The sequence below is a fragment of the Rhinolophus hipposideros genome, assembly GCF_964194185.1.
Source record: "Rhinolophus hipposideros genome assembly, chromosome: 20".
NCBI lineage: Eukaryota > Metazoa > Chordata > Mammalia > Chiroptera > Rhinolophidae > Rhinolophus > Rhinolophus hipposideros.
This window is the reverse complement of record NC_138066.1, coordinates 16,971,319-16,985,663: the sequence shown is the minus strand read 5'-3', so window position 1 is coordinate 16,985,663 and position 14,345 is coordinate 16,971,319. Positions and strand designations below refer to the sequence as shown.

Genomic DNA, 14,345 nt, shown 5'->3' with positions numbered 1-14,345 from the left:
TGGTGAAAGGTCCTTGGCTCTGGTTGGGGCACTGGGTCAGGCAGAGTGGCTAAGGAGAGCTGGGGGCAGGCTAGACTGGGCCCTGAGGAGTGCAAGAAGTCTTTCACTTATTCAACTAGCAGTGGTGTGTAATACCTCAAGGTGAACACTGTGGGGAAGCACAATGCCTGCTTCTTTTTCAGTCTCCTCACCCGGAGACTAGGAGCTTCAAGAGGCTGGTTTAGAGGGAAATAGTTTGGAAAACATGAGACTGAGGTTCTAATTAACATCTTAACAAAAGACTACTCCTCTGACCTTATTTGTTTCACTAATTCCCCATTAAATCAAAAGTCCTTTTTTTCTTTTTTAAAAAAGGCTATAAACACTGTTTCCCTAAATGTATACTAATTGTATGGGACTTGTATTATTACTAATTTGCAATGTATATAATATCTCTAATAGAATGTTTAGGGAAGTTGGGGTGGGGGGGGTGTCCTGTTTCAAGCACTCAGCTCTCAGGGCTGGGGAGGGCCAGGAGCACTCACGCTTCCTGGGGTAGGAGGGCTCCCCACGACTATGGTGACAGATGCTTTTTCTCAGCACCAGTGCCTTCTTTCCCTCTCTTGGGAAGGATTATCCTCTACTCCTTATTTGTTTGTTTGTTTATTGGTGTGTAACAAATGTCTTAGCCTTTATGAAGTGCCAATTTTAGACGACAGTGACTGGCACCCTTTGAGGTACCCAACTTATTTTTGAAATTTTACCGGGCATTGATGAGCAGTGGGTACCAAAGTGTGAGAGGACAAACGACCCCCTTGAAGCAGCCTAGGGATGGCGGCAGGAAGGGGAAGAAAGGCTAAGTAAGAGGAAACCTGCCTCGGTGAAAGGTGAACGCCCAGGACTGGGCAGTCCAGGGCTGGGCCCCGACGCTCCGGCCCTGGGGACTGATGGGCGCTGGCGGGGGCCCACTCTGCTCCAGGCCCACACTGCTGCTGGTGCTTGCCGGTCCCGCCCAACTGCTGGCACAGGGGCGGGGCCGGGGGCGGGGCCAGGCCCAGCACATGCGCAGGAACCCCGCGATGCACCCGCCCTGCAGTGCCACTGAAGCCCAGCAGAGGGCGGCCGCCCCCTTCTCACAGGTCCACCAGCGCAGAGGCCGCAGGATTTTACCTCTGAAGAGCTGGCCTCCCGGTCCCGCCCCCAAGAGGCGTCCCCCGAGAGCTCGAGGCTGAGGGGGCTGTGGCGGCAAGATGGCCTCTCGCCTTACCCTGGAGTGACAGGGCAAGAAGAGGCAAGGATGAGCTCGGCGAAGACTCTACTTTTATCACTGCTCCATCCCCAAAGCCCCAAACAGTCCTTTCAGGTAGTAGGCACTCAAGTGCTTATGGGTGGAATAAAATAGATGAGTGGATGACTACATGAATAAACAGAAGACTCCAGGGACGCCTTGAACCTGTGCGGTGGGCAGAGGTCTGGGACAAGCAATCCAGGAGGGTCCCAAATCCCTGCCCCAGAGGTGGTCACTGAGACTTAGGGCTCTGCAATCCCGCAGCCCCTGCCCTGGAACACTCAAAGGTCTGCTCAGAGTCTAGTGACACCACACCGTCCCATGGGCACAGAGCCCAAGCAAGCAGGGACATCTGGGCTTGTCAGCTCTGCCGAGACCAGGAGTCTGTCCCCTCACAGTCAGGTCCTGGCTGCCTTCAGGGACCACCTGACCGGTGGCTCCAGTCCGGTGGCTGCTCCCTGAGGACACTTCAGCTCCTGGGGATTTCCTCATGGCCCTTGGGGATTTCCAAACTGCCTCTGCTGCCTCAAGCTCCCACAAGGCCCAAAGCCAAGGGCCAGCCTTGAAGATGTTTTGCCCAAATTCTCCATACCCTTGGCCAAAATCCCACCAAGACTTGGGTCACTTCTGAGTCTACTACTAAATGCACCACAGACATGATATTCCTATCCCCACCCCCTCTGGCAGACATGAGGGACTAAGCATAATGAAGTATTGTTCTCTTTCTCGCATAAAGACAACTCTTTTCTATTTCCACAGAAGGAAAAAAGGAAACCCAGCTGAAGGGTCAGCCACACCAACTTATATAAAATATCAGTAAGGTCTTCCAGGGTGTAAGAATTGGGAGTCCCGTGGTGCTTATTCTCAAAGTCGGAGGCTCCTTGAGATAAGCCTCAGTTTTCTCCAAACACGGGACATTCAATAAGTGTTTGAAGATCTGTGTCTGTTCACCTCTGGCGGCCCCTATTGGGTCTGTTTTTAGAAATCTTTGAAGTAAAAATACAGCACAAACCCAATCTCCATAGAAGCAGGAAGGAAGGAGCAAAAGCTTCTACTTTTCCTACCAACCCACCACCTCCGCATGAACAGCCCTGGCCAAATCCACTGGGGCATGTGAGCACCTGTGTTACAAAACTGGGCAGAAAACATGCTTGGCGAGTGGGGAAGCACTGCCCCAGTTGTGATGGCACACAGCCAGAGACCTGTTGGCTCTGGGGCAACAGGATTCCAGAGCTGGTAAAGCACAGAAATTGCCAAAGAGGACAAGACTTCCTTCGTGAAAGGAAGGGAAAATGCCACCATCCCCAGCCTCACCAGGGGGACTGCACGAGGAGACAAGTTTCCAAGAGCACCTCATCGTGTCTGAGCGCTGTGTAGGGAGAGCTACACTGTTCAACATGGTAGCCACTAGCCACGTGTGGGTATTGAAACGGAAGGTAATAGAAACAATGGGAACACTTCTGATTAAATTAAAGTCAAATAAAATTTAAAATTCAGTGCCTCCATCACACTGGCCACATCTCAAGGGCTCAATAGCCACACGTGGCTAATGGCTACTAAGTTGGAAAGCACAGACCGTAGAACATTGCCATCGTGGCAGAATTCCATCTGGCCTAGAAGATTCCCCTTTCAGCTTGGGCTGGTTATCCTTGCCAGAGACGCCTTCAGGTGTTGCCCCTGACTACCTGTTGTTTTCTCTCACCTCCATCCCACAGTCTCCTGTCCCCATGTGCCTGGCCTTGACCCCTAGGCCTCAGAAAGAAGTGGGGGAGGGGATAGTAACCACAAGTTAACACCCAGCCTGAGAACAGAAGCCTGGGAAGCAGAGGGGCTGAAAAGGCAAGGCTGAATGGAAGCCAGCCCCCACCCCAAGGCATCCCAGGCTTGGGAGAAAGCCCCTCAGTGCCACACAATCGTTCCTTGTTTCTGCAGCGTCTGGACCATGCATGGGTTAGACATCTGGAATGTAGTGGCCTGAGGGCTTCCCCACATCACCCGCTGCTGGATTCATCTGATGTTAGTGCTACCAGAGAGAGAAGTCCCAGCAGAACCCTGAACGTTCAAGGGCAAATAAGGCCAATAAAGCCTTGTCCTGAGTAGTATGCCCAACACTTCTGCCATGGGGCACTGCGGGCCATCACTGGACACCCCACTGTGTCGCCAGCTGGATGAACCAAATGAGGAAGAGGGGGCAGAGGATACAATGAAGAAAGGACTTCGGGGCATGCTTCTCATGCTAGAGGGGTTCATACAAGCGCCCGCAGCCCTGGGTCCACTAGGGAACAGATCTGACCGCTATCACATTCTATCACAGGCACTTAATTTAAAATGTTTTGCTACAGTGATTGGAAAATCCAGTGGGAGAGTCTGGGCAAGCTCATACGTGTGATAGGAGCGGAGAACAGACCCGGGGACTGGCAGGTTGGGGCTGCCTCTGCGTTCTGTGCCTCAGTTCCTGCCTAGCCTGAATCCAGATGGGCTATCAGAGGTAAGATAGGCATGAAGAAACAAAATTAATAGTAGAAAGGCCACCAAAATGTAGAGTTTGTTTGTTCAACTAGAAAACAAATAGGTAGAAAGAAGCCTGGTATTCCAAATGTTATTTGGCGTCAGCCAAGGATTTGACTGGAGGAAGTCACAGGAAAAGTAGCACAATTTTAAAAACTGGTATCAAACTACAGACTAGACTGAGCCCAGGGCAAAGCAATCCCACTCTGAGGCTACCCTGTGACCCTGAGTAAGCTTGGGGACCCATCCTGGGCCTTATTTCCCTGTCTCTATCTAGAAGGCCCGTAGGCCCAAAGCACCATACGGGGGCCAAGAGTAAAGCCCTTCTAACCCCCGTGGGCAGAGCTGAGTCATGAACGGGCCTGTGGCATTCCTGTGGGCGAATGACCCATCAAGCTCACAGGTACCAAGCACTGCTGCCCCACAGTCAGTGCGAGATTAATGCCCATGATTATGACAATGCTATTCTAAGTGATTTATATGCATTGATTCATTTAATCCTCAAAACCACCTTACAAGGAAAGTACTATTATTATTCTTGTTTTACAGATGAGGAAAGTGAGGCACAGAGAAATTGAATACTATGCCCAAGGCCACCGGCTAGTAAGCAGCAGAGCCGGGATTTGAACTCAAGAAGTCCACCTCCAGAGTCTATGCTGTATGTACCCAATATATTAATAATATATACAGAATCATATGAATTCCCGATGTGTGGGCCCTTCTGCCCATGTTGCCTTCCTCCTTCTTCCCTCCCCAAAATGAGCTGAAAGCAGTTCCTACAGCCCAAACCAGCCCTTCTACTCAACTTCATATTTGCCAAGCTTCTGTTTCTACAGCAACAATAAGAGCTGCAGTTTTGGGATTTTGAAGAGAATGAGTGGAGAGGGAGGGTAGGGGACTCTTCACAGCAGGAGTCCCTCTTTCAGAGGCACAGAAGAGAGACCTCAAAAGCAGGGGTCTAAGGAAGACACATGAGCTGGGGGTCCCTGATAAAAGCCAGAAAATTCTGCCTTCCCCAACCCAGAGACCAGGTCCTCTAGTCTGAGGCAAGCCTTCCTCTGGACAGAGAAAGTGAGGGCTGGTTAGGATTGGAAACTGATGGCAGAAATGCTTTGGAAGGGTCTGGGAGAAAAGGACAATCCAGGCTAAGTTCTTCTGTGTGTGTGTGTGTGTGTGTGTGTGTGTGTGTGTGTGTGTGTGTGTGTGACGCAAGTCATTTCCAAGCTGGGTGTCCCATCACAGAGCCTGGTTCTGCTATCCAGGTCAGGGCCAAGTAATGATGGGTGGGGGCAGGGAATGCCAAGCCTCCCTGGAGGAGGAACTCAGACAGACAGACAGGCCTTCTGGGGGTGGAGGTTCACATCCTACTAGGCAGGGCGGGGTGGTCAGGCTGATACCCCTCACCTTCCTCAAACCTAGGCCTCATGCCTGCCTGCTGCCCCCAATCTCACCTAAACAAGAAACTCCTGACATTGTCCAGGATTCCCGAGGCCAGAATCAGGATCGCTGCAGACTTCCCATGCAGTGGAGACTCTGCCCGGAAAAGCCAAGTGCTAAGGGGAACAGGGATGTTTGCTGGTCACTTGATTCCGGGAAGACAGTACACAGCCGTCCCCAGGACTTCTCAGGCTCTTGGCCCACTTTCCCTCTTGCCTCTATTCATCCTGATGCCTTCCCAAGGGAGGGGGACCTCACCCTGTGCCTGTGTTCCCTTTGGGTAACCTAGGCTACCTGTAGCCGAGGATACCAGGCTGTGCCAAGCCCAGTACAGGCTGGATCCCCAGTGCCTGAAAAGCCAGGCCTACAGGCTCCTTCAGTCTGGACAGCTCTGGGAAGGGCGAGGTAAAAGGTGCCAGCCCACTTGGGGAGGAAACCTTTCACTGTCTGAAGCCAGCACTTCTGCAATCAGCTCCACCCCCAAACCAGTCCCCAGATGAGGGAGGCGGGGTGGGGAGGGGCTGCATGCAGGATGCAGGCCCCCAGCAGGAAGAAGCAACGCAAGGAGATACTATCAGACCCTTGCCCTCACCACCTCCCTGGAAGGCACCAGACACTTTCCCCTTGATGTGATGGGGCTGGGCATGAAACTGGGTGTCACAGAGCCATGACTGTCTCGTGCTGCCTGACAGTGCCATCACTGCTTGGCTTCTTGCCCATGCCACCCTGAGCTGAGATCTATCTTTTGGCAGATGTCTTCTGTTCTAGAGAAAGCACAGGCTCCCTGATCACAGGAATGACATCTTCAGCCTTTCTCCTCCACGGAACCAATCCCACAGTATGACGGGTGCTCTTCAAGGTCCCCTGCCATCCTGCCTTGATTGTGCCAAGATGCCGGGGCCATCTGCACCTGGCCTTCCCTACAGCCCAGACCATACCCCCTCCCCACGCCAACCCACCCCCGCCCTCTTTTGCCCAGAGCCAGGGGCAGTCTCAGTCCTGCTACCAGGGAAAAGAGCCCAGGAAGTGCCCTGTGAGACATCTCCCTCCCTGTGGGTACCCTGCCTGCCACAGGGCCTGGCAGCAAGAGAAGCTGGGGAGGGAGAAAGGAAGTGAGTCAGGTCCTTGCAGAAATGGGAATGGGAGGGAGGAGCCAGCAGAAGTGAGATCAGGAGGCAAAGGGCACAGGGGCCGGAAAGGTCACTAAGAAAGGGAACCAGGCCCTAGAGGTGTTGTGGGGCCCACAGAGTGGAGGACAGATATAGGTGACAAACTCAGCAGTGTGGATCCCACCAAGGCTGGGTGGCCCCCAAAGGTCAGAGAACCTGGGTCTGGCAGGCACAGCCCCACCTGAGGATGGAATCTGAGGCTGTTCCCCTCCATGACTCACGAATGGCTGGAGGAAGTAAGTCCTGTGGGATATGGCCACAGCCACATTCTCTGCTCACTGAGGTGGCGTCTCTGGTCCCCAAGGTCTCTCACTGCCTCTCCTGAGCCCCACAGCTCCAGAAGCCCAGGTTACCCCTGGCCTGGCCCAAAGGGGAGACAGATGTTTGCATCTCCCAGAGAGGGTAGGAACTGAGTTCAGCCAGGAGCTGTCCCCAGGCTCCAGCTGGAATCTGTTGCTCTGACTAGGGAAAATCCTTGCTGTGAAAATTCCCAGCCTGCCGACATTCCAGCATGCAGGCAACCCAGGGAAAGCAGCAGAAGGGAAGAGGAAGCTTTGAACCCTGCTGGGACACATTCCACCCCCTCAGAGACCTGCAGCCAGTAAGATAGGCACATTCTTCCAAGGTCCCCTGGGGGATCTCAGGCAACAAACCTCAGGCAACTTACTTAACCTTAACCTTTCTGTAATCCAGTTCTCCAGGGCCGGACACTGTGTGACCTGACGTAACCCTGAATCTGCTTCTCACCCAAACCTGATGCCTTCCTGGGGCTCCAGTGCAGAAGGAGGCCATTCCCAGTACCCTTCTCCCAGAGCTCCTTCCCCTGGCTCCTACTTCTGACTGCCTAGAGCCCATCTCTCCTGCACTCCTGTGGGAGATGCTGAGTGACCAGGGACACAAGAAACAAAGTCAGGGTGTGGAAGCAGGAATGGGAAGGTTCTAGAGGCCCAAACTCATCTTAAACAAGGAAAACCGGACAAAGAATGGGAAACCAGCACTTCAACAAATATCCCCTGCTCTCCTGAAGCTCTCCACCACTGGAGAAACAAGAAGATAACTAATTAATTACAACCTATGCTATGAAGGTGAATGATGGGGTGCTGCCAGGGTGCAGACCTGACATGGTCTGAGAGCATCAGGGAACGCTTCCCTGAGGAAGTGATATGAGTATGAGTGCATGAGGGTGCGCAGGGAAAAGCATTACAGACTAAAGGAACAGCAGGGACTCAATGGTAGAAGCAAAGGGGAACTCTGCATTGCACACCCACTACCTGCTAGGCACTTTGCCAGGCCATGCTTCTCACCTTTTCCCCACCGTGCACACTATGAAATAACAGTGCTTGCCCCCGTGCTTCAGAAGAGGACCTGTTCTTGGTCAGAGGTGACAATCGGGGATCCTGCCACCACAAATGCTGTGGAGGTCAGCACTAGCATGTCAGTAAAGGGCCAAAAAGGTGATAGGGGCAACATCCTTGCCCTCTAGGATCTCACCTGGGAGATGTGTAAGGGGCAAACATGCACTCCACCCCCCCACCCCCGGGGGACCACACCCATCACTGCCAAGACAGATGCTGCTTCTCTTCCTAAGGCTTCCCCCAGCCGCCCTTTCCAGCACCTCTCCCAGCTCCCACAAGATTAAATCCCGCCTGCTGCCCCTGGGGCTCACTTCCTCTGGCTAACCTGAGAGTAAGGGTCACGCCTTCCGTGGTTCACAGTCCAAAGAGCAGGAGTGGCCAGTCGCTCTGGCTTTCCCATCCCTTCTGGAAAAGAGGCTTCTAGGGCAGCAGGAATCAGAAGGGTCCAGGCCTGGGCTGGCCCGTGGATGTATAAGGACATCCAGACACTGCCTTCCCCCACCCTATATAGCAGTTCCTCCAATAATAAATAACGTCATTTTGTTCAACATCATTTCACTATGACCTTGATGAGATGCTATAGGAACTTCACTCTTGCTTATTAGCCTACTGTAAAATTGGTTTCGTTATACGCTGTCTTGTCACAGTTGCGAGAACGTATCAATGGCCTTAAGTGAGGACTTACTGGAGGGTACAGTAGTGAAGAGGAAGGAGCCGAAGCCCTGAGGTGGAGTCCTGACAAGTCATTTGATAGCCTCACAACCGTAGGCAACTTACTTAACCTTAACCTCTGCCATCCCGTACCTCATGGCGGAAGTGGAGATGATTATAATACTTGCTTCAGAGGGTTGTTGGGAAGATTAAGTGAGTTCGTATATATAAGACACTGAGAACAGCGCCTAATGCATAGTGAACGCTAGCCACCATTCTCCTCCTTGCTATTATTTTTCATGCCTTCCCTTCAAGGCCTTTCTGTTCAGCTGAATCTTTCTCAGATCACTTAAATAACACTTAGGGAACATGTATGTGCCACGCACCCTACTAGACGCCATACTGGACAAAGACCCGACATTCTTTCCTACCCCAGCATCTTCTGTGCAAAATGGCCAGCCAGGCTGAGCCGTGACAGGGCAGAATGCCATGCCCTGGTTCTGAGGAACATATGGCGGGAAATTAAGGGAGCCAGAGTGGTAACCCAGGTCTACGGAAACTGTTTCCCAACCAAACTAGAGCCAACGAAAAACTGAAAAACTAAGCTTTGTTGACACTGTCCCCTGTATTTAACAGAACAGAAACTGCTGCCAAGGACCACGTAGGACTCTAGGGTTCACTGCCCCCTCAAACTGCTCAGCAGGAGGTGGAGAGCCATGAAGACGCTACTCCTTCGAAATGCCTGTCTGGCGTGGTGGATGCCCACAGTGCTGCTGGGTGCCTGGGACACATCCGTACCCACTGCCTAGGACTAACAATGGAGGCGCCAGGCAGCTTGCCCAGGCAGCAGGGGTGCCCCCTCCCCAACTGGGCCACCAGTCCCCACCCCCACATACTCTGCTCTCCACCCCAGGCTACAGTGAAGAGAATCCAGCAGCTTAGTGTAGTGGGGTGGCGGGAGCCCTGCTGGCAGGCAGAACGCGTGCTTGTGGTTTCTGGGAAACGCTGTAGAGATTTGCAGCATTTTTAAAATACTTGTGTTCCCACCCGCCACACACCCCCCTTCACCCCACTCCTCATTCACCCCCAGTCTGGGTGTTTGCATATCTGGTATTTTCCAGAACCATTTCAGTGTAAATAAGAGAGATTAGGAGGAAACAGAGCACAGAGTGGCCAGGGGTATCAGGGTGGGCCAGAGGGGTTCTGGTACGGGCTGGAAGGGGCCAGGGCAGGCTACCTCAATCAAGGCCCTGCCCCCACACCAGGGTTCCAAGCTGCGCCTGCGAAAACCACCAATGACCATAACACGCACCCACACCCAGTTCAATGTGGCCCGGGCACTATGCCCACCACCCACGGGCTGCGTGGTCAGGGCACTCTGAGGCTGCAGTTCATCTAGCGTGTCGTTGGGAAGAAGGCAGAATTGTGCCTCTGAGGACAGAGAAGGGAGACCTAGCGGAATAGAAATAACCTAGTCCACCACTCTGTCCTGCTGGTCCCACGCACCCCACTAATCCAGGATAGATACCCCCCAAAATGCTCCTAAAGACCTTTCATCCATCAGTTCTTATGCCCTTGACACCTACCCACTGGCCTTTTATTACCAAAAGCACTCAGTTTGGGTCCTACTCTGAGCTCCCAAGCCAGGGCTCTCACATGGTGAGACTGTGCGGCCAAAAGTGCCTGCAGATTTGGCACAAAATGAAGTAAAAATGTCCTGTTTAAAAAACAAAAAAAACTCTCCAAGGATCATTTGGAGTAACATTAGGAACGGAAGCCTCCTAGAACACTGAGGCCAGGCAGCACCCAGCTGCGCTGGCACCACCAGATGCCCCTGGGAAAGCCCACTGCTCAGCGGCTAGCCTGGCAGACCTGGAAGCAGTACAATTTCAAGAGTTTCCTTGGAATCTTGCAGGCCCCACTCATGACAGCACCCAAGGGTCCTGGGGACAAAGTTGATGAGGCTCTGTTTCCACGCAGAGGTCTAGGGCTCCCCCTATAGCAAAGGGGCCCTTTCCCTTCTCCCAGATGCAGGTAACCCTGACTGGCCGGTCTCCTGCAGGACCACTGATGACCTCACCTGCAAGCCTGAGAAGCTGGGCTCTAAGAAGCTGGAAAAAGCTAGGGAACACCCAGTGTCCCATCTCTCCTTTCAGCTGGCTGTCTTTCAGAGCCACAGTGAAAGAGTTTGGACAAAAGCATCGGGAGTTCCCAATGGAAGGAAAACCTTACCAGGAACAAGGATGGGCAAGCAGTAGGATGGATTCTAAGGAGGCTGCCAGATGACCCTCTCTGGATGGGTTTAGAAACTGGGCAAAGGGAAAGATATGAATCTTCCTAAGCATTTATTACCTGCCAAAGTCTACATAAGTGATCTCACCTAATATATAAACATGTTTATCTTAAATAAAGATCCATAAAGTATAGTAAACAGAATAAAACCCAAGTCTCCCTTTAGCTCCAGTCTTATTTTCCTTCTCAGAGAAAACTGCAGTGAGTTAGTTGGGTATACATCCTTCTCTGATTTCATCTTCTCAAATTCTGTGCGGATAAAATAAGGCCCATTTATTTAAGGATCATGACCTCTAAGAGGCCTCTCCTAACTGTCACCCCTTCTCCCTGGGTGTAACAGGCCACCTCCGCCTTCCCACCCACTGTTTACCTGTACAGACTTCTGCCATAGCCATTCTGGTGCTTGGTTGCCTTTCTTTACTTAAGTCTGTGCTTTCTCAAAGAAAGATGTTATTTTATTTTCTTAATCCGCCAGTGCCCAGTGTAATGCCTGGTCCTTAAACAGACTTCATTAAATGTTTAAGGGAATGAGTACATTGAGGCTAAGAAAAGTTTGGTAAATTCATTAAAACTCAATGAAGGTCTTCTGGTCCAGGCTCTTTCCACCACAACATGCCCTCTGCTAGGTTCTCCTGAGTGTGGAGGTGGTCTAGACAGATATGACGACCTCTGCAGGAACCTCACATCACTTTGTCGACAAAACCCAAGGTCCAATGGAAGAAGAAACTGTATCACAGATCTCCAACAAATGCCTGACAGTGCCACAGGGCACAGGAAACTAGACTTGACTGGGAGGGGGGTAGATCTTCCTTTAAACCCTCACTTCTCCCCTCCTACCACATCCTCAAAAGCCCAAGGAAGCAGTGCTTTCTGGGTAGGGCTCCCATGAAGGCCGGCTCTTCAGGCTCTCAGCAGCGGGGGGACAATCACATCCCCCGGTGGGCTTTTCTGAGCTCAGCAGAAACATCCTACATTCCCAGACTATCTACTTGGCCCACACCACGGGCAGACTGAGGATACAAGTGGAAGGGACTGGCGCCCTCTCTGCCGTACTCTAGTTCCCATCCGGCCTCTACCCCTTCTCAGTGGGCATTGACTTTCCCACCTAGACTCATGGAACTGGACGGAGGAATTTTGACTCAACTGGGGTTTTTAGACCCTCATCTTTACCTACACCTCCCTTAATCTCACCAGACTCAGAGAACTCTTTGACTGTAGAAAACTGAAAAGTAATTGATCTAAAAATACTTGCCCTGAGGAGTCAAGGAAAGAATTTAGCAACTTCCCCCAAACCTGGCAATCACACTGGACCCCTTCTCTCCTCTTTTCCTCACCCCAGTTGGTCACCAACACTCCAGAGCCTACCTCAGTTGCACACACCTGATACCTCTCTCCATCTCCAATGTCTCTACCCAACTTAAGGCCTCCCTTCACTCTACTAGCATTACAACAATAGCCCCCTCACTATTCCACCCACAGCTACCCTTGCTATACCTGAAAGCATTCTCCATAAACAGACAGAGATTTTCTAAAACCTGACCCTAGTAAACCCCTACATTGCCGTTAGGTTAAAGTTTACATTCCCTATGATGACCCACGAGGGCCTGTGAGACAGGCCCCTGCTTGCTTCTCTCAGTACTGTCCCTATACACTGTCCCCCAGCCTAATTCCCCAAATGTGTCCTTCTCTCTCCAACCTCTAGGCCTTGACATGTGTCTAATACAGCCATTTCCTTCCTCCTGTCTCCCCTATACTCATGTCCTACCCAGAGATGTCAGCTCTCTCTGACTCATTCCAAAGGCTGTACTTGAAGTTCCTTTACTGTGCTCCCTAGAGACCTATACTGGCCCCGTCACTGAGTTTCTCAAATGGCACTGTTGTTGTCTGCTACGTGACCATCTCTCTCACTAGACTATGAGTTCCTTGGGGCTGGGATTATGTGCTGCTCAGTGCGGCATCCCAGGCCCTAGCACACAGTAAATGCTCAACAAATGTTTGTTTAACAGCTAGGTGAGTGGAAGGAGAGATGGTGGGAGAAGAAGGGCTGCTTCTCTCAAGCCTGCTGAGTGATTTCTGTAAGGCCCCAAGTCTATCCTACTACTATGGCTCATGCCTACTCCCAATGTACCCTTGTCTAGCAGCTACAGGGACATATGAACAAGGTGTGAGCCAAGCATTCTGGACACACACCATGTGAGAAGGAAACCCAAGGGGCTCTCTCTCCCTGGGGCCATCTGAACAGGCCATGGACAGGAGCCATGGGGCCTGGCCCCCATCTGTGTGAAGAAAGAGAACAGATGGTTAGCCAGCTCTTTCAGAGCTCCCTAGGGACAGGCAACGTGTGGACACAGTTGATGGATGGACTCATTGGCAGGGTGACTGCCAGAGCTGTCCCTGTGGGGCTAGAGTTGTCAGGGTACCCCACTCGGGAGTATGGAGGAGGTGGGAAGACTCTTTTCTTGGCATGGAACTGGGATTAGAACTGCTGCCAAGAAAAGGAGCAGGAGTAGGAGTGGGAGGAAGAGGAGGAGATAGAGGATGAGAGCCTCAGAAGAGGCTGCAGCACTCCCACACCAACTCGTGGTCTGTCCCAGGAAGCTGGAACGCTGGCTCATTCTGCTCCTCTCTGCTGTGGCATGAGTTCCCCACCACCTATCCAGGTAAGAAGAGATCCGGGGCTTCTCTCAGCCCTGTGCTTCTTCTTGTCCTGTCAGGTGGCTCTAGGAGACTCATAAAGATGGGGCTTTCTACTGTGCCCCCTGCCAGGTCCCCCAGATGGGGGAGGAAGTACCAGCTGGGCTTGCCTCACGGGGCTAGAGCAAGCCAGCATTTCCGCGATACCAGCTGTAAGGTAGGCTCCACCAGGGCCTCCAAAGCTACAGCATCCACTCCCCCAGGGATGGGGTAGCAGCAGCTAGTTGGGAAAGAGAGTGGTTGGGAAATATGAGATGCCAGGATGATCCTGTGTGCTAGAGAGAAAATGAAACAGCATCTGCGATGCCAGGTCCTGAGCCCCACAGAGGCCTATGCTGTGGTTCAGCAGGGAGTTGGCAACCATCCCCTGGGGGTTCATTCTTTAAGAAGAAAATTCCATCTGTTGAAAGCAATGTTAGCCTGGGAGACAGCAGATCGACTTGGCAACATGGTCTGGTCTTTGGTTCTGAGGTAAAGACCACTCCCTCTAAGCTGTGGTTCTTCGTGCTCAGTCTAGCCTGGTGGCTAACACAGAGTAGGTGCTCGAGGTGATTTTGGAATAAATGTGGCCAGCTCCTTCCCTGGATTCCACAACAGGCTCCCTCCCACTCACTACCCCTTCCTACCTAGCAAAGCTGCCTGACCCCAACCAGCCCCAGGGTAAAGGAAGATCTGGAACCCAATTCCAGTGCTTCCTGCTAGAGTCTGACCCTGCCACTCCCAGGCCCTCCAGCCCTGATATGCTGGTTGGCTGAGCAGCCACTTCCCTTCCCCGGGAGAAAGCTAGGACCGGGACTCTGCCTGCTTCCTTAGCACTTCCTCCCACTTCTAACTTGGACATATCTGGTTGATCACTTAGTGCTGAAAGATCCTGGCCAGGCTGTGCACGGGTCAGGCTTCAGGGACCAGATCTGGACAGTCCTAAAAGGCAAAGCTGGGAAAGGGGGATGGCCAGAGGCCAACTTGTCCTTC

General features: G+C 52.3%; 1 protein-coding gene across 4 annotated transcripts in view; it reads right to left on the bottom strand.

Moving 5' to 3' along the window:
• MYO18A (myosin XVIIIA) overlaps window positions 1-14,345 on the bottom strand; it is a 92,658-nt gene that overhangs the window by 66,304 nt on the left and 12,009 nt on the right. The gene's annotated exons all lie outside the window — the stretch shown is intronic.